Below are 9,855 nucleotides of genomic sequence, written 5' to 3' on the forward strand. Positions count from 1 at the left end.
CATTGCCTCTTTATGTGACCCCAGCTCTCTTCACTTTTCTGAACCTCAGTTTTCTCACCTGTTCGCTGGGATTGGTGAAGTGGCAAATGTTGCTTAAGATTCCATCCAAGCCTGAAATTGTCTGACTATGTGATTTGTGTAGGTATTTCTGAAGCCTCTGGAAAATTCTCATTTAGAAGGCATTTTCATACTGTGAGTGTAGGGAGTCTTAGTCATGTAGTGCTGCTATAACAAATACCACAAGTGGATGGCTTTAACAAAGAGAAGTTTATTCTCTCTCAGTCCAGTAGACTAGAAGCCCAAAGTCAGGGCGGTGGTTTCAGGGGAAGGCTTTCTTTCTCTGTGGGCCCTGAAGGAAAGTTCTTGTGATGCATCTGTCTTCCCTTGGTCTGGGAGCATCTCAGCACAGGAACCTCAGATCCAAAGGATGTGGTCTGCTCCTGGTGCTGCTTTCTTGGTGGTATGAGATCCCCAACTCTCTGCTTCCTTCCCTTTCCTTTTTATCTCTTGAGACATAAAAGGTGGTGCAGGCCAGATCCCAGGGAAACTACCTTTACATTGGCTCAGGGAGATTACCTGGTAAGGGTGTTACAATCCCTCCCTACCCGTCTTTTACATAAAATTACATTCACAAAATGGAGGACGATCACAGAACCTTGGGAATCCTGGCCTAACCAAGTTGGTACACATAATACAATTTTGGGGTGACAATACAATCCATGACATAGGGTGAGAAGAAATTTAAAGTCTCATTAGTATTTTTTTTTTGATAGCAAAGTTTTATTGTAAAATAAGAAACAGATATAAAAATGGGATATAAAAAGAGAGAGGAGAAGGGATACAGGCGAAGAACGCAAATGTGCCTTCCAGGGTGCAGAGAAATTAGACTCTGAGCATCGGGGGCAGTAAGACATGGTGGTGGGTACAGATCCCACGTAAAAGCTGGAATCCTCCAGGGAGTGGAGTGAGGCGAGGTTTCCTTTTAGGTGCTGAGGTTTACCTGGAGGCTAGACAGGATGTGGCTAGGCCAGCAGCAAAGGGACTTGGAAACTCCCTCCCCTAAACCAGCTGCCCAGTCAGTCCATCAACCAACAGGGACAGGGGGACCAAGACTCCCCAGAGGCCAAGTCCCAGATGCCATGTGATCTAAGACGGTTTTAAGGCGAGCAGCCTGGTGACTTCCAGCACTCTGGGATCTTTGAGTCATACACACATCATTTCATTAACCTCATGTCAAACCCCACGAGGTAGGTGGTGGGTGTCAGCATTTCACAGATGTGCACATTGCTGTCAGGAGGAGGGAAACACCTTGAGATAGTTTCCCTGGCTAGTCTGCTGGTGACCTAGGCTTCCAACCCAGGTATGGCCAGTTCTATGACTGGTTTTAAAATCTAATTCTTACATGCAGGAATGCTATCCTCTCTCTCCCAAGCATTTTTTATAGTAAAAACCTTAAAATCTAAGCTGGATTGTCCCAGCTGCCCTCATGCCCCCCCAAACACCAGTGTAGGCCAACATCTTTAGTGGAGGCCCAGACCAAGGTAAGTGAAGAGTTCCTGAGTGTTTTGGAGGCACACCTGTATGAAGTAGGGGTTCAAGCACGTGAATTTCAAAATGGTAGGGAAGGAAGGCAGGGGCAGGGTGTGTAAATGGGGGACAGGAAGTGAAGGACATCAGTCTGAGTCAGGCTGCTCTCTCTTGAACATTAGTTTTTTATGGCAGGAGGTAGATTGCCTTTTCTTAGACTTGGGAAGGCTGGATTGAGCCCTGCTCCCCTCTGGCTGCTTCCCAGCCTGGGCATCCTTCAGCTCCAAGGCCTCGTTGAGCTTTAGGAACATCTTGAAGCATTCATGCCCATGGATCTGAAGGGTGAAGTATTTTTCATCCAGTGGCTTCTTCTTTGGCTTGGTAGAGGAGCTGGTGCTGGTGGGCAGAGTTTGCTTAGTGATCCTCCCAGAGGGTGGCTCAGGGCAAGGCTCCCACTTCTTGTGGAAATTGTCTTCCTCTGTACATCTGTGTCTCCCAGGACAGGTACAAATATGCACCTCGAAACTGTTGTGTCCCAGCGGATTACCATTGGAGTCTTCCAGTGTGATGATGGTGAGGATGGGTTCATGCTCCCCATGCAGGAGCTGTTACACATGAAGTTGAAGTGGATGGTGGTAGTCAGAACCGACCTCTGGTGGCTCCTAGGGCACCCCACACTATGTCATAGAGTGATGGTGTCCTCCAAATACTCAGCATGCAGGTTTCCTCCCACTGCATGAGGTGCTGAGGAGGGTCCAAGCAATCGCTATAGTCAGAGTGGCACTCAAGGTGGCGGCAGTGCTTCACGACCTCCATCATATGCTGATGTCTGGTAGATGGCCATGGTGTGAACACAGGTGCTGGGCGGGGGTGTTGAGGTGACCCACGGCTGCACTGGACAGGCCTTTGCCAGCTGGCAAAACAGCATGTTAAGTTCAGGGGAGTACGTGTAGGTGACGGACTTGGCTGTCCCAGAATGCAAGAAGCCCAGACAGAAACGATAGGTGCTGGGTAGGTCTTCTGAGAAGGGACAGAGGATGACAGCGTCCAGGAGGTGGCTAGTGTAGGGGCTTCTGATATTCCTTGAGCCCCAGCTTGGCTTTCTAGCCAGTCTGCAGCATCTTCTGGGAGTAGCAGATCGTCTACTGCCTCTGCTGCTGGGGACAGTGAGGGGGACAGAACCAGCTTCTCAGGAAGGAGTTTCCCCAAGTATGAAAACGTCTCTTGACTCAGAGGGAGCTCAGTGCTGAGATCTGACTGAGGCTCCTCCATTGCAGCTCCAGGGAAGGCAGTCTGGCTACGGAACCTCAGGGAAGTGTGTAACCTTCTTGGGAAGGACTCTCCAAGTCCGGAAAGAAGGTGCCCCCAGAGCCCAGCAGCTAGCTGTGCCCAGGATGGTGGCTTCAGGCTTTTGACTCGTTAACATTTCTTCCAGATAGTTATGCATTATCTTAGAATCACAAAGTCATAGCTAGAAAGAATTCCAGAGATGGTTTAATTCAAACTTTTCATTTTATAGCCAGGAAGTTTCAATTCAGAAACTAGGTGACCTGACCAAGCTAACAGGGCTAGTTAGTGGCAGAAAACAAGGGGACTAAGACTGAAGCTTGGATCTCATCTGGATCTTCCAATTCCCAGTGCTGCCTCCCTTCACTTGCCATCAGGACATAAAACATGCTTTGTCTGCAGGGCTGGGGCCAAGCAAATTCTCTGGGTAATTCCTTAATGTAGGATTTTAAAGGCACGTCATGAATAGTGTTGGGTTTGGGGAGAAAGTCAAGGTTAGACTTCTCTTTGCAGCTCATTCTTTTCTTCCCTAACTGATCCCGAGCAGGATTTTTCTGTGCATCTTTGGGTTTTTAAAACTTTTCTGCACACCGTCTGTTTCCTGTAAGAAAAAACCTTGACCATCCCAGAAGAGTCCTTCCCCAATCACTTGTTCTTAAATTGAAGTTCATGAACTCCCTAAGGGCTAATATTTTCAGGGGTCATCCATATGGTTTTTGCATGTGGTAGCATGTATCTGAACGTCATTTTTCCTAATGGCCGAATAATAATAGTCCATCATGTGTATGTTCCAGGTTCTGTTTATCATCCGTTGGTGGACACTTGGGTTGTTTCTGTCTTTTGGCTATTGTGAATAATGCTGCCTTGAAAATTTGTCTGCAAGTATCTGTTTGAGTGCCTGCTTTCAGATATTTTGGGTATATACCTAGGAGTGGAATTGCTGGGTCATATGGTAATTCTATGTTGAACGTTTTGAGAAACTGCCAAACTGTTTTCCACAGTGACTGCCGTTTTACAGTCCCACCAGCAATGCACCAGGATTCTAATTTCTCCACATGGCTTCCTTTTTAATCCTATGTGTTTTATCCTGCGTTTAACACATCATTCTGAGGAGGGAGCCCTTGGCTTCAACAGACTGCCAGAGAAGCCCACGGTACAAGGAAGACTAATAACCCTCCAGTCTGCAGTAGATTCTGGAAAACCCCCAGGATGGGAGAATTCTTGATTGAGGAGTCAAAGGCCTTCTGGTGGAAGAGGGTTGTGAGGTGGGGTATGGAAATTCCTAGTAGTATTTTAATCTTTATTAAAAATACTTAAAATTGCTCACTAAATGAAGATACTCGTATTTACTCATCTTAAATTAATAATGAATATGCAAGTATTGGAAACCCTGGTGGTATAGTGGTTAAGTGCTACAGCTGCTAACCAAGAGGTTGGCAGTTTGAATCTGCCATGCGCTTCTTGGGTACTCAATGGGGCGGTTCTACTCTGTCCTATAGGGTCGCTATGAGTCAGAATCGACTTGACAGCAATGAGTTTGGCTTTTTTCATGCAAGTATTGATTTTCATTTACCATTCCTTGCTCAATAAGTTGTTGTTAGGTGCTGTCGAGTTAGTTCTGACTCATAGCGACCCTGTGCACAACAGAGTGGAACACTGCCTGGTCCTTAACCATCCTTACAATCGTTATTATGCTTGAGCTCATTGTTTCAGCCACTGTGTCAATCCACCTCGTTGAGGTTCTTCCTCTTTTCTGCTGACCTTGTACTCTGAAGCATGATGTCCTTCTCTAGGGACTGATCCCTCCTGACAACATCTCCAAAGTATGTGAGACGCAGTCTCGCCATCCTTGCTTCTAAGGCGCATTCTGGCTGTACTTCTTCTAAGACAGATTTGTTCATTCTTTTGGCAGTCCATGGTATATTCAATATTCTTCGCCAACACCACCGTTCAAAGGCGTCAGTTCTTCTTTGGTCTTATTCATTGTCCAGCTTTCACATGCAGATGATGTGATCGAAAATACCATGGCTTAGGTCAGACGCACCTTAGTCTTCAAGGGTGACATCTTTGCTCTTGAACACTTTGAAGACGTCCTTTGCAGCAGATTTACCCAGTGCAATGCGTCTTTTGATTTCTTGGCTGCTGCTTCCATGGCTGTTGATTGTGGATCCAAGTAAAATGAAATCCTTGACAACTTCAATCTTTTCTCCTTTTATCGTGATGTTGCTCATTGGCCCAGTTGTACTCCTACCTAATTTCACCAAGACATGTTCGAATTCACTTTGCTTTGTTGGAGATGACAACTGCGATTTGGTTTCCAGATATTCTGTGCCTTTCTGATTTATGACTTGGGAGTTTTCGACTCTTGTCTTTCATGTCAGTGATCCTACATCTGATGTTCTTCTCTGAGCACCTAGGACCCACCATCATCTCAGATGCAGGATAATTTACATGCCAGGAATACAAAAAAGAAAAAAGCTTTAGATTTTTTTGTCTTCATGGCTTGCCACAGAAACCTGTTGTTCTTCAGGGAACTCATTTATTTCCTTTTTCTGTTTGCTACTCCAAGCTCTCTCTTTTTCTAATTATCCCTGAATAGGAATGACTAGAGTTTGTATACATTGGAAACAAAATTCTGATTTTTGCCAGAAAGTAAAAAGAAGGAAATTTGTGTTTACATGATATTTTGGATACATGGGACGTAACTGTGTTAGGGCTCACTGCATTTTGAAGATCATTTTCCTGAAAAATCCCTTGATGTGTACCATGTGACAGCTTGCCTGTATTTAGTACCCTGGTGGCCTTTCTTGGTGAATTTCACCTTCTGGGACCTTTTTGGGTATGGACCAGAATCATATTTGTTCTAGCTTTAAAAAAGCTTTAGTGAAGCATAAAAGTACCTTTTCTTTAGAAGGTTATCATTGAGTTTATTTAATGACAGAAAAGAAGTCAAATGTTTGCATTCTAATCCTACCACACCACTAAGTTACTGAGAGATTTTGGGGGCATCAGTGATTTCTCTGAATTTGATTCCTTGTCTTAAAAATAAGTGGGGGGGGGGGGGGGAGGGGAGTGGTGGATAGTAACTCCTTAAATTCTTCCTATTCTCCAAACCCTGTGACTGTCAAATTCTATCTGATGCTCATAGTAAACACATCCTAGAACTGCTGGCTAGTTGGGGATTCATTTATAATCAGTTAAAGTGAGGACCAGGAAAATTATTTTTTATATCTGCAAATCACTTTGTGGTTTACAAAACTATTCTCTAACTATCCCTTTTTACTCTCTCTTCTGTTCCTCTGAGGCCAGCAGCATTGACATCACCTGGGAACTTCCCAGAAAAGCACGATCTCAGACCTCACCGTGTCCTCCTGAGTTAGAATCTACATTTTACCAAGATGCTGAGGTGATGTGCACGCACAGGGAGTCTGAGAACTGCTGCTCTGTCTCATTCTGAGTCTCCTAATACGGCCGTGATGAGTTGGAACCAGTTCACCAAGACCTAACAACAGTGACCCTCAGAGGAAGGCAGGGTATTTTACAGATGAGGAAATCAAGACTCAGAGTTGTTAAGTAACTAATTCAAGGTTGCCGTGCTTGTGTCTTATCCAAAATTTCTTGCTCTAAACCTTATGCAGCCAGGATGCTCATTAGATGTGAGGATAGCAAAACTTCATGTCACGTACCTTGGACGCGTGATCAGGAGGGTCCAGGCAGTGAAGAACATCATGCTCGGAAAAACAGAGGGTCACCCAAAAAGAGAAAAATCCTCAATCAGATGGATTGACACAGTGACTGCAACAGTGGGCTTTAACATAGCAACTATTGGGAGGATGGCACAAAACCAGGCAGTGTTTCATTCTGTTGTACACAGGGTCTCTGTGAGTTAGAATTGACGGCACCTAACAACGGCCAAGGCTGGCTTTGAGCTCTCATTTGTGCTGATGATTTTTGAGGCCAGAAGGAGAAAGTCACTGTTTGGTGTCCCCTTCTGAAAGTCCAGGTGGAAGTCTGGGAAGAAGGGGTAGAAAAGATACCACATCTCTTTCCGAGCTCTCCAGCTTCTATAGCTTAAACTCAAATCAGACTCCTTGAAGAGAAATTTACAACTAATAAAATCTAGGCAGAGCCAAGAGTGGTTCGGAAAGAAGGACAGGAAGTGAAAAATTAAAAAAGAAAAGTTGTATTCAGCTTAAAAACTGTTTGGAGTGTTGTCTTAAGCTTCCTTCAGTACTTTGGAGCCCTTACTAGATAATGTCTCATTGCCAGCCTCAGACACAGGGCGACCAGAAAGGCTGATGTCCTTAGATGCCTCACATGGCTCGGTAATGAATGTAATTTACTGAGCAAAACACACAACTAGGGGCTGTAGATCTCTGGAGATTCCCATCAACATACATCATTACTGCTCTGGAGTGACGCGTGTGTGGGGACGAGTAAAGCAGAAAAAACGCAGCTGCAAGAGCATGTCATCAACCGAAGACTCCAGGTGAGCAGCCAGGCACAGGCAGACCACAGCTCAGGGGATGGAGGTTGCTAAGGAAAGGAGCCGGTCCTGCCAGGTTTTCTGAGTAAAAGAAAAGAGTTGGGCTTTGTGAGCTCTACTTGTTTCCCTCTATGATTCCCTGTATCCTCTGTCTGAACAGTAACTAAAAAGCATAGCATGTCAGAAATAGCAGTAGACCGGCGTGTGTAAATGCTGTACAATGATAAAATTGTAGAGTAAGCCATTCTTTAACTATCAGTTAGGGGCCAAAGAATGTAATCCTAGAGATACCAGTAGACCAGAGTTTCTCAACCTCAATGCGGTTGACATTTTGGTCCAGACAGTTCTTGTAGGGGGGTGGGGGGGCGGTTGTTGGAGGATGTTTAGCAGCATCACTGGCCTCTGCCCACTGGATGCCAGTAGCACTGCCCCCTTCCCCAATCGTGACAATCAAAAATGTCTCCAGACATGCCAGGTGTCTACAGGAAGGGGGCGGGGGCACCAAAAGAGCCCCAGTTGAGTGACTACAGTGGGAGATACAGGAATTTAATCTTGCTCTGAGTTTCTCTGGGAGTGTATTTTAATGATTTAACCTCATCATGCCTCAGTTTCCCGACCTGTAGACACAGTCTAAGGAAGTAATGTGCATAGTACTGTGTGGCAACTAGGGGATTCTATTAAGTGCTCGGAAACAATACCTGCCTGCCCCGCACATTTCCAGGACCCAAAGATCACTCTTAATCTTTGTGATGGCAGTAAGTGAGGGGCAGTGGGAATTCGGAGAAGGGTGAAGGCTCAGTGGTGTGGGAAATGGTGAACAGTACCGGCATCTGAGTTTACTTGAAGACATCCTGTCCTAGTTTATTGTGACAGTGTATTCTGGATGAAGGCCTTCTTTTGGAGAGGAGAGGAAGGGGAGGGTGGAGAAGGCAGGAAGGAGGCTGCTCAGAAGAGCAGCCAGGAAAGTGCACTCGATGGGGCGATCTCGTAGTGTGAAAGTGAGGCATACATAAGTAGACCAGAGGACACAGAGAAGTAACCCCCAAATCAAAATATATTTTCAAATGACTGCTGATACAGAAGAGTTTTTGCAGGTAATTAAGGAAGACCAGAGACTGTTTGGAGAAGTCTCTTTGTTCTAGAGCCTTTACATTTCTGTCTCCTCTCTTTTGGAATGTGGAAAAAAGATGTCTTCACATATGCTTTTGATAAACGCGTGTGTGTTCTTTTGTTACTCTTCAGAATTATGTGTTGGAAAGTGAAAAAGGCTGTAATCCTGATCTAGACCCAAGTGATCTACATTATTTTGATAGAAAGCACCAACTCGACTCTAAGGCAGGGTCAGTGCAGGGATTAGACATAAACTATCCTGGCGGGCTTGCATTCACCCTTACTGTGCTTCTGGTCTCTGTAGCATTAGACACACTTACAGAGTTTATGACAAATGTGGACAGATCTTCGATCTAATACGTGGAGAAGCCGTCTTAGACAGGTAGCCTTGTTTATTTATATTCTCTCTACGCTGCATTTATACTACTAGGTGTTAAGTTTTTACTAGAAGAAAGGGCACTTCTGTGTAGCAGAAAGGGGACAGTGAGAGAAAGTATTTTGCTAGATAGGTTGGTGTCTTAGTCATCTAGTGCTGCTGTAACAGAAATGCCACAAGTGGATGGCTTTAACAAAGAGAAATTTGTTCTCTCACAGTATAGGCGTCTAGAAGTCCAAATTCATGATGCTAGCTCCAGGGGAAGGCTTTTTCTCAGTGTGAGCTCTGAGGGAAGGTCCTTGTCATCAATCTTCCCATCCTAGGAGCTTCTCAGTGCAGGGGCCTTGGATCCAAAGGAAGCGCCCCCCTTGTGGTTGTGCATTCTTGGTGGTAGGAGGTCTCTGTACTCACTTCTCTCTTTTATATCTTGAAAGAGATTGATTTAAAATACAAACTAATTTTGTAGATTGAGTCTTGCCTCATTAACATAACTGCCCCTAATCCCACCTCATTAACATCATAGAGGTAGGATTTGCAACCCATGGGAAATTCCATCAGATGACAGAGTGTTGGACAGTCATACAATGCTGGGAATCATGTCCTAGCCAAGTTGACAAACATTTTAGGGGGGACACAATTCAATCCATGAGAGTTGGTGTTTGAATAGTTGACGTTTCATTTTAGTGCTACTCAGAGTGTGGTCCTAGCAGCATCAGCATTGCCTGGGAACTTGTTAGAGATGTAAATGATTGGGGCTGAACCCAGACCTCCTGAATCAGAAACTTGGGGTTGGAGCTCAATAATCTGTGTTTTAACAAGCCCTCCGTGATTCTGACGTATGCTAAAATTTGAGAGTGCTGCTCTTGTGATGCGTGATACGGTGAAATCTTATGCATACTGTCTGTGTGTGTATGGAGGGCAAGGGTTAAGGAAGTGTTTTATCAGGTAGTCAGAAGATGAGTAAGATTGTCTTGTGACGTACTTTTGGATTATTTTCCTGGTCCACGGTGTAAGCCTTTAACTATGCTGTCTAGTACAATAGCCACAAGCCACATGCGGCTATTTATAT

General features: G+C 44.9%; 1 pseudogene; it reads right to left on the reverse strand.

Annotated features, from left to right (window-relative positions):
• Positions 1-1,673: 1,673 nt before the first annotated feature.
• LOC126068464 (cellular tumor antigen p53-like) lies at positions 1,674-2,799 on the reverse strand (annotated as a pseudogene).
• Positions 2,800-9,855: the final 7,056 nt, after the last annotated feature.

The sequence above is a fragment of the Elephas maximus genome, chromosome 27, assembly GCF_024166365.1.
Source record: "Elephas maximus indicus isolate mEleMax1 chromosome 27, mEleMax1 primary haplotype, whole genome shotgun sequence".
NCBI classification, from domain to species: domain Eukaryota; kingdom Metazoa; phylum Chordata; class Mammalia; order Proboscidea; family Elephantidae; genus Elephas; species Elephas maximus.